This window comes from Phyllostomus discolor, chromosome 5, assembly GCF_004126475.2.
Source record: "Phyllostomus discolor isolate MPI-MPIP mPhyDis1 chromosome 5, mPhyDis1.pri.v3, whole genome shotgun sequence".
In the NCBI taxonomy this organism is placed as follows: Eukaryota; Metazoa; Chordata; class Mammalia; order Chiroptera; family Phyllostomidae; genus Phyllostomus; species Phyllostomus discolor.
Genome location: NC_040907.2, coordinates 44446094 through 44459365, shown reverse-complemented (window position 1 = coordinate 44459365; position 13272 = coordinate 44446094). Strand labels below are relative to the sequence as shown.

General features: G+C 38.1%; 1 protein-coding gene across 7 annotated transcripts in view; it reads right to left on the bottom strand.

Annotated features, from left to right (window-relative positions):
* NFIA (nuclear factor I A) overlaps positions 1-13272 on the bottom strand; it is a 375972-nt gene that overhangs the window by 71148 nt on the left and 291552 nt on the right. For 6 of the 7 annotated variants that reach the window (XR_004903533.1, XR_004903532.1, XR_004903537.1 and 3 more), the window contains one exon: positions 5178-5310. The exons of the other annotated variant lie outside the window; for it this stretch is intronic. The gene's annotated coding sequence lies outside the window, so the exon portion shown is untranslated. The remainder of the gene's footprint in view (positions 1-5177; positions 5311-13272) is intronic. 7 annotated transcript variants of the gene reach the window in all.

The following is a 13272-nucleotide window of genomic DNA, read 5'->3' as shown; positions in this document are numbered from 1 at the left end:
CACAAGATTCCCAGAGCACGGTTCTGAAACTCTGTGGTTCTGTGATAAAACACTATGGTTCCACATGAGGGTCACTAAGTGCTTATTTGCCGATTTCTTTCGGCCTCTCGGTCAAGAGGTGCATTGTGCAGGTGCCTCTCCATTTCTAAACCCCTAAAGTGCAGAGTTGCTGTACTCAGTACTAAATTAAGAATCATTCATTATCTCATTTTTGAAAAGAGCGAAGACATAGGCAGAAACATAAGTTTAAAGGAGACAAACTTTCAAGAAACTCTAAAACACCACACATGCTTACTCCAAATAATTCTCAAAAGGAGTTAGATCCTTTAAATCATCAGGCAAACTTAAAAATCTTACAAGGCAAAGGGAGAACAAAGATTTTTTCAATTGCCATGAATAAGATTAATTTTCATGAATTAAATACTGTATTATGTTTGAAATTTTAAGTATTGGTAAAGAAAGTCTTTGAAACCCAATCTTTCAGCTTAAAACGCACAGTAACTGTGATAATGTAAAATGACATACAAATGCCTTTTTTGGAAACTTAATATCTTCCCCACTCCCCAGGATATTCCAAAATACTTTAACCCCTTAACCTAGTTTTACCTACACAGCTTACAAAGTATTATCCCCATGATACAGATGGCCAAACTGAGGCCACAAGGTTAAGTGATTTATTGAAGCCACACAAAAAAATCCAACTGAGAAGAGATTCAATTTAAGAAACCACACAACCCCATCTTCACAACAATGAAAATAGGCAAGTGATTAGAAGAGCAAAAATAAGAAAATGCATAGCTTTTCCACAGCATATCAAAGTCTTACTTATATGATCTTGCAAAAGTTTTCTTTGGATGAAAGGCCAAGGTTCTTCCCCATCTTGGGCATTCCTTGTAAAGAAGTGCTCCATGAACTGCTAGACGTTTATTGCCCTCAGTTTGTCTGAAGCAATGTTTCAGGGAAGGGATGAATGGTGTGTGTGTACATTTATGTGCCATTTTATTACTTTGTATTTATTCAATGAATGTTTGCAGATAAAACCCTCTGTGTGAGACACAATAAAGATACCAGGAAGTGTAAGTCAGACAGCCTCTTTCGGAGGTTTCATTCTAGGAGCACATCGAGACATGCATTCACTAACAAAGCAAGGCAACGTCAGCAGAGGAAACATCAGACGTGAAAAGCTCTGGGAGTGTCAGAAGTGTGGGAAGGTGGCAGCTGGGTGCAGCTGAGGAGGTTTCGCGCACAAAGTGGCACTTGAGCTGGGCCTGGGATGGCTGAGATGTTGATAGGCGAAAGGAGCAGGGACAGTGTGAGATTTTTCAAAGCCTAAATGAAAATGAGTGATTAAATTGTTTATATGACTTCAGGACATACTCTATTTCCAGGCGCAGTGTGAACAACTACAAATATATAATTTCATCTACTCCTCAGACAACAGAATTCTCTTAAAGAAAACTGTAATCTCTGCTTTGTAGATGAGCGACCCATGACTCAGGCAAGGCGGCAGGTTCACAAAGTTGGTAAGGGTGGTAGAGACAGGATTCAGACAAGTGTCCATTTGATCCCCTTAGCCTTTGTGCTTCACCACTAGGCTATGCTGCCTCCCTTCAAGGTCCTACTTTTCTGTCTTCACTTCACAATCTTCAAAGAGAGGTTTCTTTTGTAAAAGGTAGCCATCAAATTTCTAAATATAGCTTAGGTTTACATTGAAAAATAGGGCTACTGTTTTTTCAATGAGGTGACCTTGCTTTGTTGTAGTCTGTTAAAAATCATTGAGATATGTACGCAGTTACGGCTCACAACCTGGTGTGTGTCCAGTCAAGGCAACTCCACGATAAATTGTAAGAAATTTTAATTTCTTAACTTTAAGGAAGGCAATGGAGGTCTTGCAGCCTGTGTGCTATGCAAAGGTGAACATACCATATGACTCTGGGAAAAAGTGCAGAAAAGAGCTCCCTTCACCCCTTCATCAGGACCCTGATAGGGATACACCCTTCTCTTTTTCCAGGCCCGTTGAAAGTTTGATTGTCTGTCTGGATTCCCTAGTGGCTTAAATTTGTAAGGTTGAATTCTCCTTCATGTACATGTGATATTTATTCCACACTGATTTCCTTGGGCAGGCTCTCCCCTCCTCAGACCTGGCCTCATCTTCCTAAAACATCAACTCCTAGTTCCAGATTTGATGTTATTCTAAGCATTAGCTTTCCAACTGCTTCAGAGAAGGATAAAGGGAATAGAGTACCTGTAGCAAATATTTCTTAAGTAACGAAAGGCTGAATACCAGCCTTTTAAAAATATCTCAGCCCAAGAATGTCTTATGTTAACCTATCTTGACTCCATGATTCTTACCCACAAAGATGCCCACCGAAGAGTTTCATCTCAACTACCTCCAATTCCCTTCACCGGACCACCTAAGGGGGGCAGGGGCAATAAGAATGGGTACCTGAGTAGATTTCCAGAAAGGAGAACCGAGCTGCTGGGAACCATCTTGAATTCTGGTGAAAACAAAGAATCTTTGGTATTCCATAATTCTTAAACTATAGGCACCTTTCTCTTTTCCTCTAAAATGATTTCATGATATGACAGGAGATTCAAAACTCTTTATTCTATAGCTAAGGAGGCCCACTCTGGTTCACCCAGTATGGACCACTGTAAGCAGCTGTGCTTGACTGTGTAGCATGAAGAAGCTCCCTATCATGGCCACCACGGGTAAATGCTAGAATGTTATAATCATTTCTAGAGCTTGGTTTTAAGGAAGACAAAGATAACACACAATATTTATTAATAAATGATAATATATGCACATTGCTTTAGCTCCTCAAGGAATTCTCTACAAATATTATTTTTATGGCAGTTTCTATATGAAAATATGAAGTTGGGAGGAAAAGTTTATTCAGCAGTAGCATTGTCCCCATGTCACTGGGGAGTATGTTTAAAAACTCAGAAGGTAAATGGCAAGCAAAGAGACAGCACACCCAGCTGTCCTGACTGCGAGCTTGTTCTTCCCACCCCTTTCCACCCTGCTTCACCACGGTTCTTTCCTGTGCTCGGAACGTCCTCCCTTCACAGGTGCAACCTTTACGTTTTGACTTTAAGTTGTCTACGCTTTGAAGTCTCTTTATTTGATACAAAGTGATAAGTGACAGCACATTCCATACTGTCTCCTAACTGCTTATTTTCTCTCTCTCTCCCAAGCTGGACTGTCTGCCCTATGAGGGCAGGAACCACTGAATTCCAGTGACAGGCACTCACAAAATCCTTGTTTAATGAATAAATGAACCTCCAGCGTCCCCTCCTCTGAGCTCCTGCAGAAATTTCTGTTTTTAACATTCACTTAACATTTAGCATATGTTAACCTGACAACAAAAAGATGAGAAACATCACATGCCTCATCTCCCTGAGACCAAAAATCTTCTTTCTGACTAAAAGGGTTTCCTATCTCTTATTTTCTACCACAGTTTAGATGTCTAATGAATATTGATTATGAGGGTAATATCATACTACTAACCCATTTAAAGAGACTCATTCTGCATTTTGGGAGTTTATAATCCAATCCAGACACAAGGTTTTAAAATTAGAAAACACACACACACGCACACATTTTCTCTCTGATTATATCACACACAGACAAGAGAGGTAGTAAGTTGAGAAAGTTCTTCAATGATCACAAGATGTTTAAAGATGGAACAAGTAAGTTTTCATAATTGTGGAGATAGAAACTGCTTCACACAGCAGTCAGGACACTTATCTGCTTCAGTGTGATTTCTGCCTCAGTGCCTGAGATAGCCCTCCCAACTGCCATCTTCCCTGACAAGCACGCAGAGTATTTAAAAAGGGATTCAGATTTGTGGGACTAACAGTGAGATTAATGAAAGAAATATCAGTTTTCCCAGGCGTTTATGAAAGTAGACCAGAGATCACAGCTTTCTAGGATATTTTATGATACAGCTGGTAGATCGCAGACCTACCTAAACGAAAAGCTGATGGAAGAGCACAAGCACGGTTACAATTATTCATTCTCCTACTGTGGGGGTTTCGTAAACAAACTAATAAATATTTTCATCTTACAATGAGATCAAGTTAAGTGACTTGCTGACATTCTCTTGAGGTTTAGAGCTTGTCTTTAATGTGAAATACAAATCATATTTCTTGTGGACACATTTTAATAATAAACTTAAAAGCACACAAGGCAAAAATAATGAAAAAATTGCAATGAAAACCAGACAAACTATCTACCACTTCAAAAGGAGTCAATGAAGACTGCACATCAACAGTCAACACCGTGATGCAAACAACCTCAATGCAAAATGCCACACATTGAAATCAGGTTTCAAGTAAAGGGAATCACCAGGGATGGGAAAATGAAAAGAGCTATTACAGTTGACCCTTGAACAATGTGGGAGTCAGGGGTGCCAGCCCACCACACAGTTGAAAATCTGCATACAATTTAAGTCAGCCCTCCATATATGCCCATGCCCAACTGCTGACTGAAGATACAGTTGACCTCTGAACAACTTGGGTTTGAATTGTATGAGTCTGCTTATGTGCAGATTATTTTTTAATACTCACCAGAGGATATGTTTATTGATTTTAGAAAGAGGGAGAGAGGGGGAGAGAGACAGAGAAATGTCAATGTGAGAAACACCAACTGGCTGCCTCTTGTACATGCCTCAACTGGGAATCGAACCTGCAACCTTTTGGTGGTGTACGGGACGACACTCCAGGCAACTGTGCCACCCAGCCAGGGCTTCTATGTGAAATTTTTCAAATCTGCATTGTTCAAGAGTCAACTATACTTACTCACTTAAATACACACACACACACACACACACACACACAGCCTCTTGTAAAATTTATAGAACCGAATTTAATGTTGGTTCAATTCAAATGATCTCCCACCATTCTGCAATACCCACACTGGGCAAAGAGAAAGAGATTTGGTGGATCCTATTCACCAATGTCACCCCAATAAATTCAACAAAAAAGAATCAAGGGATGGATGCCAAATCTCTTTGGTCCCGAACATCCCAAAGCTGTCCACAGTGAATATGAATTGAAAACACTCACTGTCTTCAGGAGCATTCTGGGGAGTCCTCATTGTCCTCTCATTTTGCTACCCTGGCCCCAAGGCCACGATCTAAGCACAACCAAGGGTGCCTGCAGAGTGGCTCACCCTCTGGGTCCCGTAATGACCGGTCGGTGGTGATGCTGTGTGAATGCTGTTCCCAGGGAGGAGGGTCTGCGAAGGGGAGGGGCTGCTGAAACCAGACTTCTCCGACTTCTTCAGTGTTGTTGGAGATGGCATTCCTGGTGAGAAGGATGATTGATAGCACACTGTAATTCATGGAACAGCTTGTGCAACCTAAAAGATAAAACTTAAAGATTTAAAAAAGGAAATCTAGCAGTAGATAAAAAATTTTGTTTTGAATTGTTTGAGCTTGTCACAGGAACAAACAGGAGACAAAATGGTCTCCTGTTAAGTCTGTACATAGTGATTTCAACTTCTACTAAATCACAATCCGTGTTGGCATTATTAACCCTCTCTAATTACGGAGTGCCACATCACCAGTGTTTCCTGAAGCTGTATGTTGCCCGTGGTCCCTGAGGACCCTTCATAAAGGAAGCTACAGAAGCACAAGAAGACCTCTTTGCCATCAATTCCATCTTCTCAGTTACATTGCACCAAAGGCACCTTAAATTATCTTAAATAATTTAGCTATTGTAACACTAAAAAGCTCTCAACAATGGCAACTCAGTTGCTTATCCAGTAAATTACTCATAACAGAAAACTGGGAAAAAATAAAAAATACCTTAAAACTGCCCAACAATTGGCATTTGATAGAACCAATGCAAATGATACTGTAAAAGAATAATGACATGGAAAGATACTTGTTTAACAACAGAGAATAAAGACGTGGGAAGCATTTACAGAATAGGGTGTTACAGTATGGTGCGGAGAAAGGACAGAGGCATAAACCTACAGTAGTTCTCCCCAGTATGTCGGGTTCAGGTGATCTCCATTGCCTCCTTTGGCTTACTTGTCTTTCCTGTGATGGACATGTTTCTGTTAAGAAATGCAATAAAAACTTGTTTTTTAAAATAGTATTTTTTACTATAGTTTTCTAGGGTTTTCATAACATTTCCAGCATGAGGGATGTTTTGGGAAGAAAATGATGAGAAAATAGCCCCCTCATAGTTACTGTATTTGTAATGTTCTTAGCAACCATGCTGACATACACAAGTGGAGGCATCTATCAGTTTGGTAGGGTGCCAATTAAAATAATAAAAACTCTATATAAAAATAAAGAAAATGATTCCCACTCTCCATATTATATGACCAATTTGACTCTCTTAAGTTTGCAGCACAAAACTGGTTCTGCCTATGATCAGAGAATTATTTGGGTGAACTGTAAAATTAAATAATAAAATAGTAAATGATATTAACATGTAACTGTTACTGGAGTAGTTGCTAACTACCATGCACTGTGCCAAGCCTGTTATAGGTATAGATCTGTTCTGAAATTTAGACAGTCTGGCCTATGTCTAAATATGTCCTTATTATAGCTGATCATAGATTTCCTTAATGAGATTTTACAACACAAGCTTCTAGTGTGATTGCAGATTCTATGAGGATGAGAGACCATGTTGCTTTGCCCTCCTCCACTTTCAGAATTAACAAAGGGCTTAGAACACAGCATGTGGCCTGAAAAGATATTCAAACTACTTATGTAGGTCTCAGCTTTATCTGTGGCTTTAATAATAGGTACTTGGAAATAGCAAAACTTGGGGTTTTAATCCCAAGGGGGAAAAATAACAAGCTGGTAGGCACATTTGCATAGCTAGACAGAAGGCAATATGAAGTGGTGTGTGATTTCCACTAACTTGACAAATGTAGATCAGATCCATTTTAGATCAATATCTCTGTGATTTCAATTAAAAACAAAGTCACTAGGTGACTTTAGCCTGTTGCTTCTTTGCTCCTTGAATGAGTAACCAAAGTCACACCATACCAAGGTCCTAACATCATTAGGACCAATTGAAGTTTTGGATTAACACTCATTTCAAATAAACTAATTTAAGTTCTAATCATGTAATTATATTAGAGAGGAGATTTCAAATTAAAAAATTTAAGGAAAGGAATAAAGATTTACCAATACTTAAACAAATCTCCCAATTCAGTTAAACCTCTTCTGTGCAAAAAAATTTTTAGGCTGCCAGCCAGTCCACTGATTTAAACTTAGTCAAATGCCGGAATTACATGTTATGAAGCAGAAATAGAATAGAAATGAAATGTCAAAAATTTTAAGATAGCAGAATTTTTTTCAGGCTATGGAATCAGTGATGAATGCATTATCTAAACTAACTCTCTTAAAGAAAGCAAATAGTTGGACTCAAGAAAAAGTTATCATTTCTTTGAAAACTTGATCAAACCCCTGTTATTCTAAATATGGCGAAAATATTGATGTAACTTAAATCCACTATTTACCCTTATAAAAAGTCATGTATACATAACATTTAGACAATACAAGCATTAAGGATGATCAAGCAGGTAAATGGATTCAAAAATAGCAGAATTCGATCCTCTGGGAAAGGGTTAAGGAGAACTAGTGTCTGCATGCAAGAAGAACAAGCCAAACTATGTATAATTTTCTAAATTTATGTCAGTCAAGTAATAGGAACCCTAGGCTGTCATGAATCTCAGAATTACTTTGTGTTTTCAATTTTTAAAGACCCATATTGAATACACTTCCTTATTATATACTTGAATATTTTCTCCATATGCATAATGTATGCTTTGGTTAATTTGCTTTGTATACTTAATTGATCAGATGAAATTTCAAAATGTTAGTAAACTTTATATTAATATATGAGAGAACATTAATCTTGACTTTTGTTTTTGAAATCAAATTTGGTTTCTGTACATTATTTTAACAATAAACTCCGTGTTAAAATTTCTGCTTCCAATTAGCTATCACGTTGTTAGACACAATTACCATACAGATTTAGTGACTGGTTGTCTTTTTTCTAATGAATCAAAACCTTAATTCCAATGTATTTTCTAGAAATATTACATTTAAAAAAGATTTAGATAAATGAATGCTACCCCTTTTTTGGGACAGACAAAATATCACTTCAAAGTTCTTTTTAATATGTAAAAGTAAAGAATTTTACAGAATGAAAAGCAGAAATTTAGCATACTGTTTTGTTTCAATGGGACATTTCTTCCTGTTGATTGCTATAAAAACCTTAATGGTGGTAAATAGAATAGAAGATGGCTTCCAAGAAGCGCTTTGGCTTGCCATTGCTTTTCCAACCATCCAGCCATTCTGAGTTTTTCTCCACTTTTCCATTTTTCTAAGCTACCTGAGTCACTTCCACTAGTGGACAAAGGCATACATGAAATCTTAGCCATTCAGCAACTCTAATCTCTGGAAGCAATTGTGAGCAAGAAGGCCAACAAGAAAACCTTGAAAATATAGACCAAATACAGTATTCAGCAAGATTCTGTTCGATTCCATCATTAGTGTTTGTGGTAATCAGAATTCTAGAATGGCCCCAAGGTTCGTGGCCCCTGGGGTACAATACATATTTTGTATAACCCCCAACCCTTGAGTATGAGTATGATGGATGCCATTCTTATGATTAGGTGGTTATGTGGAGGTGCAGGAACCTTTGCAGATGTAATTAAGGTCCCTAATCAGATTACTTTTAGTTAAGTAAAGAGTTATTGTCTTGAGTGGGCCTGACCTAACCAGGTGAGCCCTTTAAAAGAGGAGTTAGAAGTCAGAGAGATGCTCCTTCTGGCTTTGAAGAAATAAGCTACCATGTGGTAAAGGGGCCAGTGAGAGGGCCATGTGGCAAGGAACTGCAGGGACTCTAGGGACTAAGTGGGACCCCAAGCTGATATCCTGCTTTACGAAAGCTGGACCTTAGTCTTAAAGCTACAATGAACTGATTTCTGCCAACAAGCAGGACAGTTTGCAATAGGACCCTGAGTTCCAGAAAGGAATGTAGCCTGGACAAAATTTTGACTGCATCCTTGTGAGACAGACCCTGCAAAGAGCAACCAACTATGTTGTGCCCAGACTCTTGACCCATGGAAACTGTGAGATAATATTTACATGTTGATTTTAGCTAAGTTTGTGGTGAACAGCAATTGTAAACTAATACAACATTCAAATAAAAAACTCTTGTCAATGCTAGAGTGTGTGCACTGAGGATTCTATTGTGCACTAATTACTCTCCAGAATTCCATAAATTCCCATTATTTTTAGCAAATCCATCTTAGGTTGTGAGGTTTCCACTAGCCTATGCTCACCCAGGAAAAAATGGTAAGACAGTCTTCTGGAGAAAAGGCCAATAAATAGTTATTTCCAATGGCATAAACACTTTTGAAATTTTCTATTTCCCTCCGATTTTTTCAAGAAGCATCAATAACAAAATCAGATCAAATAATATGAAAAAACTCAAATATAATTCTTGGGGTCTCCTACAACAAATCAAGGTTTCTTTTGGTAACTTTTTGCTGCAACCTGATGTTAAAGGAAGTAAAAAGACAATACAGGGGGGGAAAGGTAATTAATTTCAACTCCCCCTCTCTCCCAAATGATGAGATTTCCACACACTAATTTTAACCAAGAACTTCACAGTGACAATTGTGAAACAAATCCTACAGGAATAATGAGGTAATACAATGTTGGTTTAGTTTCAATAATGTTCATTTACAGTCACAACCTGGGAGAGATTCTGGAAACAAGCAAACTGGGCACTTTGGTTTTAAAAATCCAATATCTAAGCAGGTTAGTGAGGATCACAAAATGCTGTAAGTTTGGTTGTTCCTGTTTGACTTTAGATATTCTCTTGTTTGTTGCCTCATCTAATTCCCACCGACCTAACTTTACTAGTGCTTTACCCAAACAACTATTAAAGCAGACCTAAAGGCTGCTGGACACTTTCATCCATGCAGTTGCCTCAGTAGAGCCGGGAGTCAGCTAAAGAGACAGTCATCAAATCTCTGCATAGTGATCACTTCCAAAAACCAGACCAAAAATAATAAAAGCTACAAATTCTGGAGTACCTACTATGTGCCACGTACAGTAGTCCCCCCATCCTTATCCATAGTTTTTGTTTTTCACGGTTCAATCACTTGCAGTCAATTGCAGTGTGAAATTATTAAGTGGAAAATTGCAGAAATAAACAATTCATAAGTTTTCACTTGAGTGTTGTTCTGAGTAACATGATGAAATTTCGTGTCTTCCTGCTCCATCTCACTTGGGATGTGAGTCATCCTTTTGTCCAGTTTATCCACACTATATGCACTACCCTCCCTGTTAGCCACTCAGTAGCCATCTGAGGTATCAGATTGACTGTTGCAATATCTCAGTGCTTATGTTCCAGTGACCCTTATTTTATCTAATAATGGCCCCAACGTGCAACAGTAGTGATGCTGGTGGTTCAGACATGCCAAAGAGAAGTCATAAAGTGAAAAGGTGAGTTCAGTGCAATAAGACATTATGAGAGAGCGAGAGAACATTCACATAACTTTTAATACAATATACTGTTATAATTATTCTATTTTTATTAGCTATTATTATTAATCCCTTACTGTGCCTAATTTATAAATTAAATTTTATCACAGTTATGTATGTATAGGAAGACAGTGTATATAGGGTTTGGTACTATCTGTAGTTTCAGGCATCCACTGGGGTCTTGGGATGTATCCCCTGTGGATAAAGGGGGCCTACTATAATTACATCTTCACCTCAGATAGGTGGGTATTATCATTCTGCCTATAATTTGATGTTACAGAAACTAGATATCCAGTTATGTCAAGCAACTTGCTCAAGATCATTCAGCTATTAAGTGATATTTCAGACCCAGGTCTCTCTGGTTCTAAAGCTTGCACATTTTGCAATACATCACATTCCCTCATGTACTTCCCCTTGTATACTATAAAAACAGTGTCCTAGTTAAGTCAAGTAAGTACATATAAAATTTCTAACTTGGTTATCCAAAGGAAAAAAATCAAAGAAAGGGTGTATCAGCTGCAAAGGAATATTCAAAAATAAAAACTCTGAAGTCTACCAAGAATCATCTTGCCTTATATATCAAAGGCTTCTCTTGGCCTTAGTAGGGATTAGTTAGGATTTTATTAAACATATTGAATGTATTATCAGTAATTCTAACACAGAACCTTCAATAAATAAATATTGCATAGACTTAGAAGATCACAACTCAGGAGGGATAAACTGTAAAATAGCAAATACAGACATTTAATATTTACAATAGGCTACTTGCCTATTTAAGTTGCTTTTTCTATAAAGCATCCTGAAAATGTAAGCAGAAAGGATCAAAATTATTCTTCTAAGAGTCATTGATATCTTCCAATTCTTGTGTATATTGTAATGCAGCAATACCTCACTTAATCAGAGGTACAGTGTAACACACTATTGCAATATTTGCAGTTCAGTACATCTTGACATCAAGGGAAGCCTCTGAGCTCCTAAAGTTAGTGTCAAAATATGCCTCTAAATTGAGGCATTTAACTGCTAGGAAAGCATAGTTTTACAGGAACCAAGGAAAGTGTTTTAAGAAGGTTGTGCCTGAGAGAGCTGAATGCTACTGAAAGGTCAAGTATGAGGACATGTGAGCTCCAGAAGAGTGAGGCACGTGGAAGATAGGTTAGAACGGTCTACAAAATCAATGGGAAGTGAAGAAGCAGGAACAACAGGTATAGTCAACTCTTTCATGACATTAGTCTGTAGAGGGAACAGAACAATAGGATAGTTGCTATAGGGAGATGGAGGGAAACAAGGCAGATGCCAGGATTTGAACCCAGTGAGCCAAAGCTCTTCCTTCATTTGGTGTAGCACTCTGAGATACCTATTGCTGAAAAAAGTTCTGATTATTTATCTATCTTACTGATACAAACCAATCATGAGCTGGTTTAAAACAGAGCTGAATAATGATATTAAATCTTTGTCTTCAGCCTAAAGGCATGCTAACTGCTATTGTGGCTGTTTTTCTTTACATTTAGGCCTTCGGGTTCCACTCTACCTCCAGGTCTGAGTGTGAGGAATGGATGCCTCCAGCCCATCTGCCAGACTAATGGGAAGCAGGATATTCAGTGCCATTTCTCAAGCATGGGATAAAAGATGAGTACCATTATCACGTTTCCTAAGTCGTCCCCCACCAGCAAGTTGATGCTCAGACTTATCTTCCAGATGCAGAGCTATGCAGCTGTCCCACAGGCAACGGTAGGACCTGCCCGGGACCATTTCAGCTGCACCTTGTGATGAGATCATCTCCAACTGTGAGGCTAAATAGAGGCTGTGATTGGACAGACTAATTCCACAGTTAAAGGCTGTTCTGTCCCTGTGGGGATAAACACACGCTGTGGGACACAGGGAGGTAATTCAAGACACTGCATTCCACTTAGTTTTGTGTCCTAATGATAAAATACAGTAGGGTTCATTCTAATGTAATTTGTTATGATGAACACACCCTACAATAAAAAAGGTAAAACATTCAGACTATTTTGACTTTTAACCTTTCCAGTGATAAAAATGTGTTAAAATCATTTTTATGGTGGAGAGAATAAATGAAAGCTAATACAGCTTCTGAGGTTTATCCTTCTTACACTATGGGCAACCATTAAAATGAGCTCAAAGGACCCCCAAAGAAATTACCACATCATAAAGAAGTTCACATAATTTAAAAGCTTGGATACAAGTGATTTCTTCAATTTCTAAAATGGGAGAATGGAGTGAAAATGATATATTATTCAGGAGAAAAGAAATGATGAATTCTCTAATGTATTCCAAATGCTCATTTGTGAGTGAAAATTTACAACCAGTGAGAGTAGAGAAAGACATAAGAAAAATGTTATAGAGAAATCTGGTTCCTAGGCCAATAATATAGTCTCTATTTTTTTACGGTATTTCCTTTCTTTTCAGGATAAATACAGGCAGTCCAGTGTTAGGACTAAAATTTAAAAATTGCATTTCATGCTCCATATACTTACAAGTTGGAGATTCCCCACCCAACCCATCTTCCCCTGAGCCATCCTATCCTCCCTGTGCTCAGAGAAGGATTGATTTTGGCTCAACACAGCAATCACACCCATTCACAGAGGACTGAAAATAAAGGCTAAGTTACTGAGAAAACCAAATTACTTCCTTTGCATGAGAAATAAATATAGTCTAATATAGCATAAATGTTTTATTCATTCTGTTTAGATATCCAGCAGAAAAGTAAAAAACTCAATCA